Source organism: Corvus hawaiiensis, chromosome 28 (assembly GCF_020740725.1).
Source record: "Corvus hawaiiensis isolate bCorHaw1 chromosome 28, bCorHaw1.pri.cur, whole genome shotgun sequence".
Classification (NCBI taxonomy): Eukaryota; Metazoa; Chordata; class Aves; order Passeriformes; family Corvidae; genus Corvus; species Corvus hawaiiensis.
The window spans coordinates 3,888,803-3,906,350 of record NC_063240.1 but is presented as its reverse complement, the minus strand read 5'-3'; the positions used below and the strand labels follow the sequence as shown (position 1 = coordinate 3,906,350).

At 53.2% G+C, this 17,548-nt stretch overlaps 1 protein-coding gene across 4 annotated transcripts in view; it reads left to right on the top strand.

Annotated features, from left to right (window-relative positions):
- Positions 1 to 392: 392 nt before the first annotated feature.
- Positions 393 to 17,548, top strand: part of LOC125318011 (tyrosine-protein kinase ZAP-70) — a 33,646-nt gene continuing 16,490 nt past the window's right edge. For 3 of the 4 annotated variants that reach the window (XM_048288352.1, XM_048288351.1, XM_048288348.1), the window contains exon 1: positions 2,252 to 2,420. The gene's annotated coding sequence lies outside the window, so the exon portion shown is untranslated. Of the gene's footprint in view, positions 608 to 2,251; positions 2,421 to 17,548 lie in introns of those variants that run through there. The other variant, XM_048288350.1, reaches the window with a different exon arrangement.

Sequence of the window (17,548 nt, the reverse complement as noted above, 5' to 3'; positions counted from 1 at the left end):
GGCTCATTTGAAGGCTTGAAAAGGCTGCAGACTCCGTCTCAGCTGCCATTAGGACGCACAGGGAACGGTGCTGAGGCGTGATGGGGTAATTCTGTGTAAGCATTCTGTACATAAAATGAAATATTCTCCCTCCCTTGCTATGTCTGAACTGCAGGGCCTGGGCAGAGTTCCCAGCTCTGGCTCTACATCACAGCCTGGCCCCAAGTCCATGTTGGGACAAGCTCCTTGGCCACAGACTCACCCTTTTTATGGCTGTTCAGCACCCAACACAACAAAGCTCCATTCAGCCCTTCAGCTACTGCAGCAATAAACAAAGTGCTCGGCTTTGTTTGGAGCCCAGAGGCTGCAGGTTGAGAACCTGCGAGCAAAACAAAGGGGTTTGTTTTTCCACGGGGCACAGACATGTGAACTAATTGCCCAACAGTAAAGCTGGACTTAATTAGTCCCAGGTGTTAAATAAAATAGGGTCGGTGTTTCCCAAACGTGTAACGCCGGCTGGAAGGAGCCACAGGCTTTGAGAGCGGAGCCATCAAGAAGTGATTGTCCAGATCGTTGTGCCTGATCCCAGAATTTTGTGGGGATTTTGGGGCAAAGGACAAACATTCAGGTGGGTTTTGCTGCGGGCGCTGCGGGGGAGGGGTGTTGGGGTGCTGCATTTTCACCTCAGGATCTCACCTTGTCCTTGGAAAAAGCTTTGTTGTGGATTTCTGGGTAAATGTCGTGAACAGCTCCACGTGAAAATGTAAACAAAGGGCTCCTGGGGGGATTCGGCAACGACATTCCATGGGGCTGAGGGATGCTCAGGGACACCTTGTACTCTGCCAATCCAACCTTATTCCCAAATTCTTTTATTCCAGTCAGTCCTGAGCATCACTAAGCTCATCCTGCTGGGATCAGGGCCTTCCTTAGTCCCGACTTCTACAGTACAATTTTTTGCCAGAAAAAGCAAAAAACTTTGGGATTGTCCTTGGGACACTTTGTCCTTGGGACACCTCTTTGCATTCAGCAGGAATTAGTCATGGCCAGGTTGGAGCATCCTGATCCGGTGGGAGATGTCCCTGCCCCATGGCAGGGGGTTGGAACAAGATGGGCTTTAAGGTTCCTTTCCAACCCAAAGCATTCCATGATTCTGTGGTGCCGCAGCCTTTCTGCAAGGCTGGCCCTTGTCCCTGTACCCATCAGTTCCAGGACAGGTGGCAGCGAGATGGGGATGAAACACGGGGATTTTTCCTTCTGGAAAGGGAGACCTGGCCCTGAGGAGCAGCTGGAAACCCTGCAAAACATAAACACCCTTTGGTGGCACTGGAGCTGGACGGTCCCCAGCCCAGCTGACAGTGGTGGGACCAAAGCTGGATGGTTCCCAGCCCAGCTGTCAGTGGTGGCACTGGAGATGGAAGGTCCCCAGCCCAGCTGACAACATTCTGGCCACTCTGGCACTACAAAGAGCTGATCACTGAAATAGGGAGGAGAACCAGGCCATGAGAAGCTTCTTGGGTTCCTGAGCCAGCTCTGGTCCATTAGAGCTCCCAAGTAGGCCTTCGCGGCCTTTCTCAGTAGCTCCTGGCTTGGATGTGGAAAATCCAAAGAAATTCAGTTTTCCTTACTCCTCCATGACTTCCAAGAGGCACAGCCTGGTGTGATAACGGCTCTGACAGGAGCGGGCAGCCGGGAGGGGTCAGGCTCTGCTCCCAGGGAACAGGGATAGGATGGAGGAAAGGGCCCCAAGCTGTGCCAGGGGAGGCTCAGGGTGGACATCAGGAGGAATTTTTCCATGGAAAGGGTGGTCAGGCCTTGGCAGGGGCTGCCCAAGGAGGTTTGGAGTGCCCATCCCTGGAGGTGCCCAAGGAAGACCTGTAAGTGGCACTCCGTGCTCTGGGCTGGGGACAAGGTGGGGATGTGGCACAGCTTGGACTCAATGATCTCAGAGGGCTTTTCCAGCCCAGCTGATTCTGTGATCCTGTGGCAAAGACCCTCATGCACAGATTCCCTTCCCACCAACATCTGCTTGGTTGGAGCTGCTCAAGAAGAGAACTTTGCTCCCCAAGCAATGTCTCCCCCTAAAACATTCATTTAAACAACAACAGCTCCTCACCACCTCCCTCTGATCTGTTCTCTTCCACAGCAGACCCCTGCCCTGGCACGGGGAAGATCTCAGAGCTCTTTCACTCCTCAGAGCAGCACAGCTTTTGTTTGATCTCCTTTCCTTTCCTGTGAAACAAGGAAATAGGGTCACATTTCAGAGAAACCCAGCTAGAGGTGGTTTGCGAATGCCGGAGCTCTCACTGGATGCTGCGGCCTCTTCTTTCCCAAAATCGGCACAACCCTCACTCAACAGAGATTATTTTCCCTCTTTTTTCCTTTCCTGCTTCCCAGCTGCTGTAGGGGAGCCCCTGAAGCCGCTGTGTTCTTCAGCAGAGCAGGTAAGAGGCACTTTTTGATCGCTGCTGGTGTCTTGGGTGGCGGTTCTGTCATGGCTGCTCTGCTCCCTGCCCGGTGCCTTTCTGCAGCACCAGGGGGTTCGGAGGGAAGATCCCGTGAAATGTTGGTGTTAAGATTCCAGATTAATTCCTCACGTGACCTTTCTCTTCCCACTGATCACTCCACTGGAAAAAAACGGACTTGAGTTGGGGGCATCACGTCCTTTTGGAAGCTGAGGGGGTTTAGATGGGTCAGAAGATGAGGGGATGATGGCTCGTGGTCCAACACTCTTGGCCAGCCATCCCCGTCCCTTTGCCTCTGGACATGGCATCAGAACTCTGGAAGCTTCTCTTTAAACTTCCTGCGAGCCTCAGAGGCACCGTGGAAAGGTTTAGGATCTTGGTGGCAGTGTGGGAAGGTTTAGGATCTCGGTGGCAGTGTGGGAAGGTTTAGGGTCTTGGTGGCAATGTGGGAAGGTTTAGGATCTCGGTGGCAGTGTGGGAAGGTTTAGGGTCTTGGTGGCAGTGTGGGAAGGTTTAGGATCTCGGTGGCAGTGTGGGAAGGTTTAGGATCTCGGTGGCAGTGTGGGAAGGTTTAGGGTCTTGGTGGCAGTGTGGGAAGGTTTAGGGTCTTGGTGGCAATGTGGGAAGGTTTAGGATCTCGGTGGCAGTGTGGGAAGGTTTAGGATCTCGGTGGCAGTGTGGGAAGGTTTAGGATCTCGGTGGCAGTGTGGGAAGGTTTAGGGTCTCGGTGGCAGTGTGGGAAGGTTTAGGGTCTCGGTGGCAATGTGGGAGGATTTAGGATACCTGGCACCTGCTGGATAATGCTCCAAACACTCCGGAGCACTTCAGGGATTTGCTGCTGGCCATCCTAACAACAAACAAAAATCCAGAGGCAAAGTCACTTTTATTTCCTTGGATTTCTTTGGCATCTCCTCTGCTGCTACTCGGTGAAAACAGGCACAGCTCCAAATCAGCCCAAACACAGTCTGGGGTGTTAGGGAATAACCTGGGACAAGGGAAAGGTGGGTTTGAACCTCAGAAAACCTTTGCTATCCATTAGACTGGGAATAAACCCCATAGGGACACCAGGAAAGCCCATCCCAGGGAAGAACTGGAGAAGGGATCAGGCTCCTTGCTGGCAGGGGGTGAGCAGACGGATCTGTGGGGCTGTGCTTCCTGATTTATTTATTTATGATTCTGTTGTTTTCAATCCCTCATCCTCCTTTTCCCTCCTGGGAAGAGGGACCCAATTCTCTGGAAACTTTGCTTATGCTGCCAGGAATGGGGTTTCCTAAAGAAATGTGGGTGATGCCATGGCAGGATTTCGAGTTTACACGTATAAATATAAAACTTTAAAAGTTAATTCCCATTAAGAACTTAGGAAAGAGGCTTTCCTGGAAACTCTCAGATAACCAGGACGATGCCATAGTCTCTCTGTAAAGCACCCAGCTCCACAAAAAGCAGAAATCCTGGCAATGCCCAGCTTCCATCCGTGATGCAAACCCACTCAACCAGGCACAGAGCTTGAGCTGCAAAGGTCAGGAAGGACAAAGATGTGTCAGTTAAGCCGAGCTTTTCCTCACCCAAACCCTGAGCAGGTGGGACTGGAGTCACAAAAATAGAGAGGCTGAAGGCAAAGGGTGGCAATGAAAGGATTTCTTTCACCTCTGATATTTGGGGTTGAGTTGGGTAACGTGGCTGGGAAGAGAAAGGAGCAGGGAGCGGCTGTTTGTGGGGCAAAGCGGGAAATTCTGGAGGGTTGGAAATACTCAAAAGTTCAAATAATTGTTCCCAGGTGATTGAAGGCCTCACACATTTTGTTTAGTGCTTGATTTCCCAGGAATTTCTGTGGACTTATAGGGAGGATTAGGTGGTTACAGCAAATGGATGGGTTGGGAATTAAAGCCGTAGAATCCCAGAATGGTTTGGGTTGAGAGGGACCTTAAATCCCATCCAGTGCCACCCCTGCCATGGGCAGGGACACCTCCCACTGTCCCAGGCTGCTCCAAGCCCCAGTGTCCAGCCTGGCCTTGGGCACTGCCAGGGATCCAGGGGCAGCCACAGCTGCTCTGGGCACCCTGTGCCAGGGCCTGCCCACCCTCCCAGGGAACAATTCCTTCCCAAGATCCCATCCAGCCCTGCCCTCTGGCACTGGGAAGCCATTCCCTGGGTCCTGGCCCTCCATGCCTTGTCCCCAGTCCCTCTGCAGCTCTCCTGGAGCCCCTTTAGGCCCTGGAGGGGGCTCGGAGCTCTCCCTGGAGCCTTCTCCAGGTGAACACCCCCAATGTTTAATGCTTGGGTAACATAATACAGGCTTTAAGTACATCCTAAAGTATAGACATAGATATAATAAATACAGTTAATATAATATAATGAATAATATTAAAAGATATTGAAAGATATTGAAAGATATTAAAATATATTACAATATATTATATTATATTATATTATATTACATTATAATACAAGCTGTCAGTCTATTGCTTAGTCCCTAGAGCAGGAATGTGCATTTTTAAACACAGCTTTGATCCCTGGATGTGCTGATTTAGCCTTGTAGTATCCCAGAGGCACCAGGAAAGGCTCTGCTGGGTGTGGGATTGAACGGGCACAGCAGAGAGAGCCCAGCACATGGGACAGATCCCATGGGGGCCATGGGCAGCTCCCACAAACTCCAAACAGAGCCAGGCATCAAATTCCAGCCTCAGTGAGGGAGGCAGAGAGGGTAGAACACGAACCAGCCTGAGATAACTCCATTTGCCCACATCCCACCCAAATCACTGGAACAAAACCCCTTTGCCATCGTAATTAAAAACAAACACAATGCCCTGGCCAGATCTGACCCTTTCATTTCCCTCTGCCTCAGCTTTCTACTTGGAAAATAGGGATGCCAAGCTGCCAGTGAGGGGAGCAATGCCACACTCAGGGAATGTGGGAGCAGATTCCCACCGCCCCTGGCAAATCAGCGCTCGCGTGCGGGGATGTCCTGACCCCGCAGAGAGGAGCGCTTCTTGCAGCACAGGAGCTCATGTGCACCCCTCTCACTTCCCAGTTGTCTTCATTTCCCTCTTTGGGAATTTCCTCTTTGGGAATTTCCTCTTTGGGAATTTCCTCTGGTCACCCTGTAGTCCTGCCCAGCCAGGATTCCTGTTTAGTCCCCAGAACACAGATGAAGAAAGGAACGCTCTCTCTCTGCTTTGAAATAAAGTTCCGGCACTGCTCAGGCAAAGTCTGAGCTCCCACTCCCTGGAGACCCTTCCAGAGCATCACCCACCACCACGACATTCCACACGTGGGATTTTGGGCTCTCAGCTGGATCCTGCAGAATTCCCTTCCTTGTGGCAGGTTGGATTTCAGCCTTAGGTTCATCTTTCCTCTTTTAAAACTCCAACCAGAGCATCTGATGCTCAATAAACATCCCTGCTCCGAAACTTTTTGTTTTAATTTTCCCCTTTCTGACCTTCCAGCCAGGAGATTCCAGTGCAGGCTCCATCAGTCCAGGTTTCCATTGCCCTGGCTCTTCTCCACAGAGCTGGGAAAGTGTTTCCTGGGGCATCAAACATTCCCTGGGCAATCCAGGAGCCATCCCCCACTGCCCTGGGAGCAGCAAGAACCAAAGGGGGAATGTGGGGACCTCAATTCCCAACCTAACGTGACATTTGCAGCAGAAGCAGGATCTCAGATTGCTCCTGACCCCTGGGGTTCACCATCCCAGCATCTCCCAGTTCAAGCCAAGCTTGGCCAAGCCCTGCTTTGATAAATCATAGAACTGAAGCCTCTCCAGCCATTCTTTGGCTTCCAGCAGGATCCAGGAGTCCCTCAGTGACAGAATTCCTTCAGCAGGGACAGATGCACCCAAACCCTGCAGGATAAATGCTGAAAAATTTGAAACTTTATGCAGGGCTTGTCACCTGAACCTTGGGAGACACCCACAGTAGTTTTATTCTTTTATTTTATTCTCTTTATTCTGAATGAGCCCGAAGTTCACAGCAAAGCAACCACTTCACCTCCTGGGTGCCCCTGAGGGGACGAGACAACACAAAATTCCTGCAGGGAGTTCAGAACTCAGACAGATTTAGGGCTCTGGCACAAGGAATGGGGTAAGAGGCTTCAGGTAATGCCAGATTTTTCTGAAAATCCCACAGGATTTTAGAACAGCACAAGAACTTCAGTTCTGAGCCTCGCTGGCTGTACAAGAGGAGGTGTAAAGGTGACCAAGGGATTGTTCCTTCACAGCCCCAGATCCCAGATTCCTAGAGCTGGAATGTCCTTCCTGGGGGCAGAACAGTGCAAACACGAGTGTTTTACCTGGGAAAACTCCAGCCCATTGCTGGGAGCTCCTCTGCCTCCCTCATCATCCTCACCCTCAGGACAGGGATCATCAATGTCACCCCTCAGCCACCCCGAAATCCAGAACTGATGTGGCACAAGGGCAGAGCAGCAGCAGCACCTCTGCAAGGAGCAAAGCTCTCCTCACCCTGGACAAAACCTAGGCTCAAGCCTTGGAAGGGACAGGGAGCAGGGAAATGCTTTTGGGAGAATCCCTCCAGGTGTTGCAGGTGGGAGCTCTGAGCTCCCAGAGCAGACAGGAGCAATTTTAAATCTTTCCTGGACACATCCAGGGAATGGCTGGAGCTGTGTCAGGGCTGGGCATGGATCTCAGCGAAAGGTTCTTCCCCCCGAGGCTGCTGGGCACTGCCCAGGCTCCCCAGGGAATGGGCCCGGCCCCGAGGCTGCCAGAGCTGCAGGAGCGTTTGGACAGCGCTCTCAGGGATGCCCAGGCTGGGGTTGTTGGGGTGTCTGTGCAGGGCCAGGGGCTGCACTGATGATCCCTGAGGGTCCCTTCCAGCTCAGGATATTCTGGGATGCTCAGAAAATCCTCTGCTGCAAGAGTTAAATCCCAAAGCAGAACCTTGAGCCTCCCAGTTCACCCACCTGGAGCTTTGGCAAGGGCTTGGAGTGGGTGGGATGGAGTGAGTGGGACTCTCTGGATTCTGTCTGGGGCTGGGTTGGGCAGCACTGGATGAGAAAACTGCGAAGCAGAAATCCCTGAGCAGCAAAAGCACCATTTCTGGGGTTGTTTGATCCACCAACTACACCAGGAGCACTCCAGCACCTGCAGAAAATACGTGAAGCCTCAAACCTTCTTTTGTGACAATTTCACCCAAACCAGTCGCTCTCTCCCAGCACTTCAGAGATGTTTCTGCCTGTCAGGAATTAACTGGACAGCAAAGACAGGCAGAGCCTGAGCTGGAAGAGACCCCAGCCCCAGCATCTCTCAGTGATTGACTCCAACCCTGAGCTCAGATCCCACAGAAAATCCTTCTGCCTCCAAGATGCCCAACACAGCCACATTTTTCTCAGATTCCCTCTTATTTTGGCCAAAAAAACCCCCAGGGGCTGAGTGTTTTAAACCCTAAAAGTCTCTTACAAAACCAACCAATTTGTGCCTCTGGAAAGTTTCTAAACAATTCCTCAGCTGAGCCTCTGCAGTAACTCTGGTGGGCCAGGGAAGAACAGAGTATTCAGGGGTTTGGCTCTCCTGCTTTCTGTCTCACTATAAAACTCCCAGTGCTGCTCTCTGAAGTAGAGTGAACCCTTATAACTCGATTTTGGAAAGGTGCAGGCAGCACTGAGCACCCTGGAAAGCAGATCACAGCTCAATCTGTTGTTGAGATCTGCAGCACACGTGGAAAGTGCTGGGTTTTTCAGTGAAAACCATGACTTTTCCTGTCAGACGTTTGTGCAGATCCAGTAGATTGCTCGTGAGCACGTCCATGTACGGTTTACCCCTCTGTTTTTATCTGGGTTCTGATCTTTCACACACAGGACTCCGGAGGCAGAGGTGGGAGTGCCCAGCAGAAATAAAATATCCCAGCCAGAGCTTTGTTTCATTAATGCAGCCCTGGGGAGGAGTGTGAGACTGAGCACGTGTCCACAAACCGGTGGAAAAGCATCTCCCAGTTTCTGTAGCAAGGTCCTGTTGTCGTGGTCACCTCCAGGCCAGAGGGGGAGGGATGGAAGAGGGTCCTGCCAGAGCCAAACTGGGCAGACTGGGCACAGACTCCAGAGCTGTGGCTGAGCTGGGAAAGCATCCAGCAAATCCTGCCCCGAGGAACATCATTTGGATGCAGAGGCAGATGAGAGTGTGGAGAAAAGCCCCACGGCCACAGTGGAACGGGGCAAGGGATGCCAGAGGGACGGGAGGAACGCTCAAGGGTGCTCGGGGCTGTCTGTGCCTCCCCAAAATCAAATCACAGGGGTTAAACAGCTCCAGGCCCTTCTGGGAACTCAGCTGGGCCCAAGTAGGGCAGGACAGGCCCTGCTCAGCTGCCAGGGTCCTGCATTCCCTGGGATGTGGAGGGATTTCCACCCCGGCTCTGCTGGAAGTGCTGAATAAAAGCTGCTGGCTCTGTGAAGTGGCTGTGGGGGAAATAAGAACTCTGCTCTCAGTGCCCCAAAACACTGCCAGGAACATCCCCCACAGCTTAGAGGGATCTCCAGCATCAATCCCCATTCCTCTGACCACAGTGCTCTCCCTGGAAATTCATATCCGTGGGTTCTTGCTGTCCCCCAGGTCCAGCTGGGGCGGGGGAGCACAACATGAGGGCCCCAAAGGTTTTCTGTGGGGCAGCATTAACTCTCCCCTGCTCCTTCTAGTGTCCCATCCAAGAGGGAAATGCTGGGTTTTGCTTGCCATGGGATGTTCAGCTGCAAGGTCACCTCAGAGTTTTTCCTGCTGGGTGGAAAAGTGAAGGGAGAGGTGGATTTTGCCCATGTGAGAACAGCCTGAGCACGGGCAGGTATTGGTCAGTGCAACCTCCCCTTGAGAGCACAGGAAGGACAAACACCAGGAACTCACCAGACCGTGCAGAATGAGGTTTTTTTTTTCACCTCGGTCCTGATGACTGAGTTATAAAAAAGTGCCAGAGAATATTTACTGCTGTGCACGGGGAGGGCTCCACTCTCCTTTCACACAAAAACACCACTGAAAATGTCACCAGCACGAGCAAAATCCCTCTGTGTTCGGTGTTTTCCAGTTTTCCACAAAAGACTGATGGAACTGGAAATCACATGGGCCCCAGAAAAACACTGGAAGTAGGATTTTCCCCAGTGGAACTCAGGATTGCAGGAATTAGACATGGGAAAGTCCTGTGAGCTCATCCCAGGTTCTTCCTGCCCGGGGAGGATTGTTCCCATTCCCTGATCCCCTGGCTGGCAATGGGACTTCCACTCTCGCCCTGTCCCACATCCTGATGAATCTTCTTGCTTGGAAATGTTTCTTGGTACCCAGACTTCCTTTCCACTCATTAATTTCTTCTGCTTTATCCCTTTATCATCTTTATCAGCACATCCAAACCAGTTTTTCCTCTCTGAAAGAAACTTGTGCTCCTCAGATGCTTCTCCTTCACTCTCAGATGTTCCCCCATTGCTCTTGGCCAACAATTAATGTTCATCCCCATCCCCCAGGGCTGAGCCCATCAATCAGCCCAGCCAGGCCCTTCATCTCTTTCACTGCTCTCTCCTGAATTTGTCATGTTTCCAACACTTTGAGGCTCAAATCACCCTCCCAAAAGAACTCATTTCAACCTCACCACAGTGCTGGGAACATGGGACTGAGCCCCAGGGCTGGTGTTTATTTTATTCTTTCATTTTTAAACTGCAGGGGACGTTCAGGTCTGGTCTGTGTAGACTGAACTCCTCTTGCTGTGTCTGAGGAGCAGTGAGAGCACCCAGGGCTCCTCCAGCTCTTCCCCCCCTGGCAGCAGCTTTCACCCTCTGTGCCCACAGGAATATTCTGACTATAAAAAGGAACCCAACACATTCATTTTGTGGTGTTGGGAGCTCCTGGTGGCCCCCTCACCTGGGCTTTCAAAGATTGAGAAGCCCCGTGACTCACAGCCAGCAGAGCCCCCGGCACTGCAAGCACAGAGAAGCTGCTTTGGTGTCTCAGCCAACTCCAGAGCTGCACATTTCTGTATTTCTACATTCCTAACCTGCCCAAAGCCCCTCCAGCAGGGCTACAGAAGGCTGTGTCCCTGCTCCAGGCACTCCTGGAGCGCAGGAGCTGCCGTGCCCCACTGGAAGGGAAGGATGGAGCAGCTCCAACATCTGCTCCAGATGTTCAGAGACCACAGTGGTCTGGGGGAGCTGGAACTTCCACCTGGCACTGCCCCAGGCAGAATCCCCTGTCCAGTGGCCGTGGGCAGTTCTGGGGCCGCTCAGGGCTCAGGGAAGCCTTGGTGTTGTCCAAGCAGAGGTGACCAACACGTGGCACCGACAGAGCAGCAGCACAACAAGCTCAGTGCTGGTTTGGGTGGCAACTGCTGGGTTTGGGGTGGATAATGGGGAGAAATTCCTTACTCAGAGGGTGCTGAGGCCCTGGCACAGGGTGCCCGAGCAGCTGGGGCTGCCCCTGGATCCCTGGCAGTGCCCAAGGCCAGGCTGGACGGGGCTTGGAGCACTCTGGGACAGTGGAAGGTGTCCCTGCCCATGGCAGGGGTGGGATAGGATGGGATTTATGGTCCTTCCCAACCCAAACCATTCCATGGTTCTGTGGTTCCCTGTTTCAATTCTCCTCTCCAGGAGGGACTTGCAGAGCTGCAGGGGTGGCTCTAGAGGAGAGCTTTGAACCAGAAATGTACAAAATGCCACATCTGCACAGAGATGCTGCCCCGAATGAGAACGCCTTAAAAATCCACCTTGGGAAGCAGGCAGAGGAGAAGGGAGGAGAGATTGGACAGAACCATCTGTGTCTGGCAGCAGCCACCACGCAGAGCCAGAGCAGAGCCTGTGCTCAGCAGGGAGGTGTCAGGGAGACACAACAACCATTCCCCCTCAGAGCTCAGTGGAGGCAGAATCCCTGAAGGACGGAAGCCCAGCCACGCCGATCGCTTCACGCGCGTGGTGCCTTTATTTTCAAACGGCAGCGGAGAGGCGAGAGCGCAGCTGTTTATGGCCCAAAGCCACTGCCACTTGTGGTTGGAAATCGAGCCCTGAGCCCCTCCGGCACCTGGAGCAGGGAGCGGGGCAGGGGTGAGGAGGGCCCACTGCTCAGGGCAGCTCCGAACCTGCTCGGCACCTTCAGGAGGGCCCAAACCAGTGCAGGCCAGGATGAATTTGTTTCCAGTGCTCTCAAAGCCCTCTGTGTCACCTTTCCTACACCCTGGTGAGGGCTGTGCTACTTGGAGGAGTAAGCAAGTAGTAAAGTAGCCGAGGAACGGGCTCAGCCACAAGCTCCTCCTCAGTCCCTCACGTAAATATCTCGTTTAACCTTCCTGCAGTCTGACACTCCCCAAACCCTCTGTGCTGGCAGGGGTCAATTTCCAGGCCCTTGAGGTTGTCTGTCAGTTGTAATTTCAGCAAAAGGTGATGCAGGGAGGCCAGGGAGAAGCAAAGGAAAAAAATCAGAGCCCTTCTCCTCCAACTTGTGCACAAACTGCTGCAGTTTCCTGTCCTTGGCTCCTGCTCGATCCCAAAGCCAGAGGATCTGCTGGATTTCTGACTCCTCTCCATTTGTTGTCAACACTTTGGTGGCAGGGATGAGCTCTGGGCTCCCCCAGCCCCAGAACAAAGCTCCTGGCACGATCTGTTGAGAGGCAGAGTTCTCAGCCCCCAGGAGCACGGGGGATGCCAGGCAGGAAATGGGGGGGTTGTGTTTAATTCTGTGCCACAGCCCCTCATTAAAAACTGTTCAGGACCAATGGCTCTGGAGCCAGGAGCGCTTCCAAGGGCTCCACAAAGGCTCAGCAGGGTGTGTCCACAGCCTGCCCAGCTGAATCCACAGGGCAGCCTGAGGACAGCACAGGGACCTGGTTTTACACACAAGTGTCCCAGCAGTGCCAGCCCGGGCCCAGCGCCCTCCTGCTCCAGAGGGAAGCTGCTCACCAGGGACATCTGGCTTGGGAGAAGATGCTTCTACAAACCACTTCCAGGGGCAGCTCTGAGGGCTTCTGTCCCTGCTCTGAGCCAGCCCCTGAAGCCTCTGGCAGAGCTCTTCCCTCTGCAGGACACAGGGATGGGGGCACTCGTGCCTGTCTGCACCTCTTGGTGGTCCTGAAATATTGATGTCAGCTGGAGTTGGGACAAAGAACCACACTCGGTTCAATTTTCTTTGCCTGTCATTGCAGAATTTTGGGAAAAATATTCTTCTTTAGGAAAAAATATTGTTCTTTAAGTTCTCATCTATCAGGAGCTGCCAGGCTCCTACCTGGGATAAAGAAATGTCCAAGGATCTTTTCAGAGGAGATAAGGAACTGGTACCCTTTTTTTTAGGGAAGGGGCTGAGAATTTTGGTTCAACTCCTGCAAGGGGTGGCAGAACTGGAGCCGGCTCTGTGGCCCAGTGCAAAGTCACCCAGGAACTGCCCTGTGCCAAGGAGAACAGAGACCCCCATGCCTGGATGTGCCTTTCCATCCATATTCCCACTCAGAGAACACCCAGACAACCCAGTTTCATCAGAGACAGGTTCTTTCTCTGCTAGAAAGAGCAGTGGGACCCCACAGACACGAGCACATGGGAATAGGAACAGAGCCTGTGCCCGTCCAGAAGGATTCACACAGCACCTGCACCTTCCAGAGACCTCTTGGTGCTGTGTCCTCGCTGTGCTTCGGCTGCTCTCTGCCTGTGTGACCTCCTCTGGTGGCCGTGGCCCCACAGAAATTCCCGCCCCACTCTTTGTGGGGAGGCACCTGAGGCAGCTGGGAAAACGCAGAGGAAGCAGGGTGACACCAAAAAGCTGCTTTCTGGGAACCAAAAAACTGCTTTCTGGCAGTGCCAGCTGTTAGAGAAAGGCAGCCTGAAGCGAGCGGGCACAGAGCTGTCCCCAGCAGCAGCCCCAGTGCAGGTGGCCGTGTCCCTGCGCAGCCCCCTCCCCTCCCCTGCTCCCGGAGCAAATCGCTTCCGCTCATTAACAAATCACCCTGAGAGAAACAATCCCCAGCAGCACCTGAAGGAGCCCAGGCCTCCAGTGCTATCTGGGGACACCAAACCGAACCCGCCTGGCGTGGATTTCCCACGCTCTGCTGCACCCGCTCCTGCCTTTGGGGCAGGAGGAGCATCCTCAGCCGGGGCAGAGTCCGAGTGGCCGGGTCAGAGCAGAGCAGGAGGGAGGATCTGGGAGGTGGGAGCAGAGGTGACACGAGGCAGAGGTGATAGAGTGTCAGGAAGGGCTCTGTGAGCAGTGTGACCCCTCCAAGAGCCACCACGAGCACCGACTCGTGGGAATCGATGTTTAACCGAGCTGAGGGTGCCAGGGCAGCCTGTACAGCTCAGCTCCTGGCTGGGAAGTGACAGCAAAGCGGTCACCCCTGAGTGGGTCAGCACGGGCTGGGTCCAGCACTCGTGGGGCTGAATCACAGCATTGCTGAGGCTGGGAAAGGCCTTTAAGGTCCTTTAATCCAAGGGTAAACCCAGCACTGGGAAAGCCACCACTAACCCTGTCCCCAAGTGCCACACCTTTTAAATCCCTCCAGGGGTGGGGACTCCACCACTGCCCTGGGCAGCTGTGCCAGGGCTTTTTAACCCTGCTCCTAATATTCAGTCTGAGCCTCCCTGGCACAGCTGAGGCTGTTTCCTCTCGTCCCATCATTTTACCTGGGAGAAATGACTGACCCCACCTGGCTCCACCCTCCTGTCAGGGACTTGTAGAAGGGAGAAGGTCCCCCCCAAGCCTCCTTTTCTCTGAGACTCACAAGCACTTGAGCAGAACCATCCCCTCAGTTTTGGATCTCTGCTAACACTGGGATGGGGGTGGCACGAGGTCTCTGGAAGGGATTTAAAAGGGGGTAGAGGGCACTGAACTCCCCAGGACCATCTTTTCCCTGGTCCTGCCACTGTCAGGAGCCCTCACATATCACCAGGTCCCTCCGTGGGCCTTGCAAGTGTTGTGGAATTCAACATTTTTCCTTCTGAAAAGGCCTGGGGATTGTCCCTGAGGCCAAATGGCTCCCATATTTCACTTCAGAGCGGGAGCAGGACATCAGGAAGGATTTCTTCATGGAAAAGGGTGTCCAGCACTGGAACGGGCTGCCCTGGGAAGTGGTGGAACACTTTGGAGGTGTTCAAGAAACAACTGAACGTGGCACTCAGTGCTGGGGTTTAGGGGACAGGATGGTGTTGGGTCGAAGGTTGGACTCCAGCTTGGAGGTCTTTTCCATACTCGGTGACTTTTTTATGGAGCATTTCTGCAACAGGCAGCGCTGGGGCACTGACGACTTGGTTCAGCGCCAGCAAGAGCAGACCAGGTCCTTGGTGGGAGTCAGGGAGGTTTTCCTGCAGATTTACTGTAAATTCACCCATTTCGGGCGGCTGTGAGTCAGTGAGGCTCCCTGAGCAGGAGAGCAGATCGTTATCTGCACACGCAGCCGTGTCTGTGACACAAACACAAACGGGCTCCGCTCTCACAAACTCCCACTCCCACACAGCTCAAGTGTTAATCAAGAGCTGAGCAGCTTGGGCTTAATGAGCAGCCAGCAGGGAGGTCAGAACAGCAGCTCCAGGAATGTGAGTGCTCCTAAATCTTGGGAAGAGCTGCCACGGAGTGCACAAATAATTAAACATTAGTAATTAGAAGAATGCAGCCAGGTCAAAGCAAAGCGAAGTTTTTCAGGTTTTTCTTTGAACTAAGGAACGCTGCATTGAATCAAAGTTATTGCGAGTTAAGTCAAAATTATTGCAAGTTTTCTGTTATTTAAGATTAAAAAAAAAAAACAGCAACCCCAGGAATCCTCCAGGAATCAGGTCCTCAGTTCTTCCTCTTGCACAGTCCCAGCCAGTCCTGGGATGAACGACCTGGAAAGGCAACTTGGACACTGCAGGAATTATCCAACCTTTCTTATCTTCACCCATAAATCAGGAACAAGAGAATGAAATGCAGGGAAGAGGTGAGGGCCAGGCAGAAGGTCCCTGGCCGTGCCCATCCCCTCTGGAGCAAACAGCCCTGAACAAAGTGCATTTATCTGGCATTAAATGCAGGTGGGCCCAGGCACTGCACCACAAGAAGCAGCTTTGTGGCCATGTCACATCAGGAGGGGACAAGGAGGCAGCAGAGACCGGGGGAGCTCAGGACAGAGCTGGTGCCCCACAGCCACCCTCTGCCTCCCCCTGTGGTGCTGCTGCAGGATGGGCAATCCCAAAACTGCTCCATCCCCTGTCCACCAGGAATGACCCCAGAGCAATCCCAAACCCGGGCTGTGTTATCAGGGATTATTTTTGCTGTGTGGGATCATTGCTGCCAGGACAAGGAGACCCAAAACATGGTCCTAACAGGATGCTGAACCTTGCCAGCGCTGCCTCCAGTTTCACCAGTACAACCCCTCAGCCCAGATTTGCACCAAGTGCTGTTCTGGGAAATTATAAAATCAAACCAGTTCCTGTTGGTTGTCATCTGACCTGAGTGAAAACGAGTGGCCAGCTAAAAATAGATCTGAGTGATATCTCCAGGGCTTCCTGCCTGCCTTTCCTGTGTCTTGGGGCACAGACCAGACTGATTTCACGTGGGAGTTGTTTTTTGGGTGCATCTTCACTTCATGACACCGACTTGCCAACGTGGCCATCACCAGAGGAGCCCTGGGCTTCCAGCCCTGCTCCCCGTGCCCAGCCTGTGGGAGCACCCAAACCCAAGGGAACACCCAGCACCTGCAGCCCACGGAACACAGATTAAGCTGGAAAAATGAGCTTAATTATTCAATTAATGATTTAATTCCTGGCAATGGAAATGAATAATGGTGGAGGGTCCCTTGCACAGGTTCTTTCAGGTGTTGGTCCGTGGAATTGGTTCTCATTCCTGGCTGCATCTGAGACCGTGGGAGAACAAAGTTGAAGGAAGTTTGTTGAGGTCGCTCAGGGTTGCTCAGGTCCACTCAGAGGTGGTGCCAAGGAACAGAGAGGGAGTTTGGAAGAGGAATTAGAGGAGACCCTGAGCTGGCGTGTGGGCAGTAAAACCAGCCAGGACAGCAGGACAAATATTTAAAAGTAAGAGCTTTAGAGGGATTATAAATCTCCCTGTTCAGATCTGCTCTCAGGCTTCAGCGGGTGGCTTCCCCTTGTGTCTGGGGACCGGGAAGGTTTTTCTCAGCACAGTAATTTCCCACCAGGGTTCATCTATGGCAGCAAGGCTTGGGTGGCACAGCCTGACCCAACCTCTGAGCCCGGGGTCCCTCTCCTATCTCTGAGAGGGTTTCTTCACTGCCAGCTCCGTGTTTGGAGAGGTAAAACATCCTGTTTATAACAGAGCACCGTGTGTGGGCAGCTGGAAATTCTGTGAGGGCTCGGATCTCATCAATGACTTCTGCCCTCTCATTTTCACCTGGCTGAGCCACTGACAAAGGTGTTCCATTCTCTGTGATGTTCTGCTCCTGGACTTTCCCGAGGAGGGACTCAGCAGGTTTGGGTGCAGATCTCATGGCTGTTTATCCCAGGGGAAAGCAGCAGCTCACGGAGGAGGCCGTCGACCTCCCCCTGCGCACTCAGCATTTCCTCTTCCTCATGAACGTGACTCATGAACCTGATTGCAGCTAAACCCAAGAGCTGCCATCCTCACTGCTCACCTCCTTCAGCCCATTCTCCTGGGATTTTTCCCTCCCCTGGGAGCAGGCTGAGGTTGGGCAGAGCTGGCAGCGAGCTGGTCTCAGGAGCTGAACCCAGCTCTGGGAACCAGTCTGGGCTTTGATGCCTGGAGGCATCAGGGGATTAGGATGCTTTGCTTTGGTCCCAAGCACCAACCCCAGTTTGGGTTTGAGCCTCAGGATGTTCCCATTCGTGTTCCCTTCACCTCCATGTTCCAGGCTGGCAGCTCTGCCAAGACCCCACTTTGCTCCATTTGGTGAATTTGGTGACAGGGTCTTCACAATTTGGGCTGATCTGAGCTGTGCCTGGGACGGTTTCTGCTGGTCCCTCATGCTGACTGTGAACCACTGACGCTTCCTGTTGTGGTTTCCTGCCTCGGCTGAGACGCCTCCTCTCTGCTCTCCCTTCCTATTCTCATCAGGGCCACTTTGGGCCTTCATGGGGACAGCAAATTGGTAGAGGAGGCTCTGGTTGCCATAAATCCAGCTCCTGGCAGGCCTTTGCTGCTGAGGGCTGAGCAGGGCAGGGTGCACAGGGCAGAACAGCTCCTCCTGAGCCCTGTC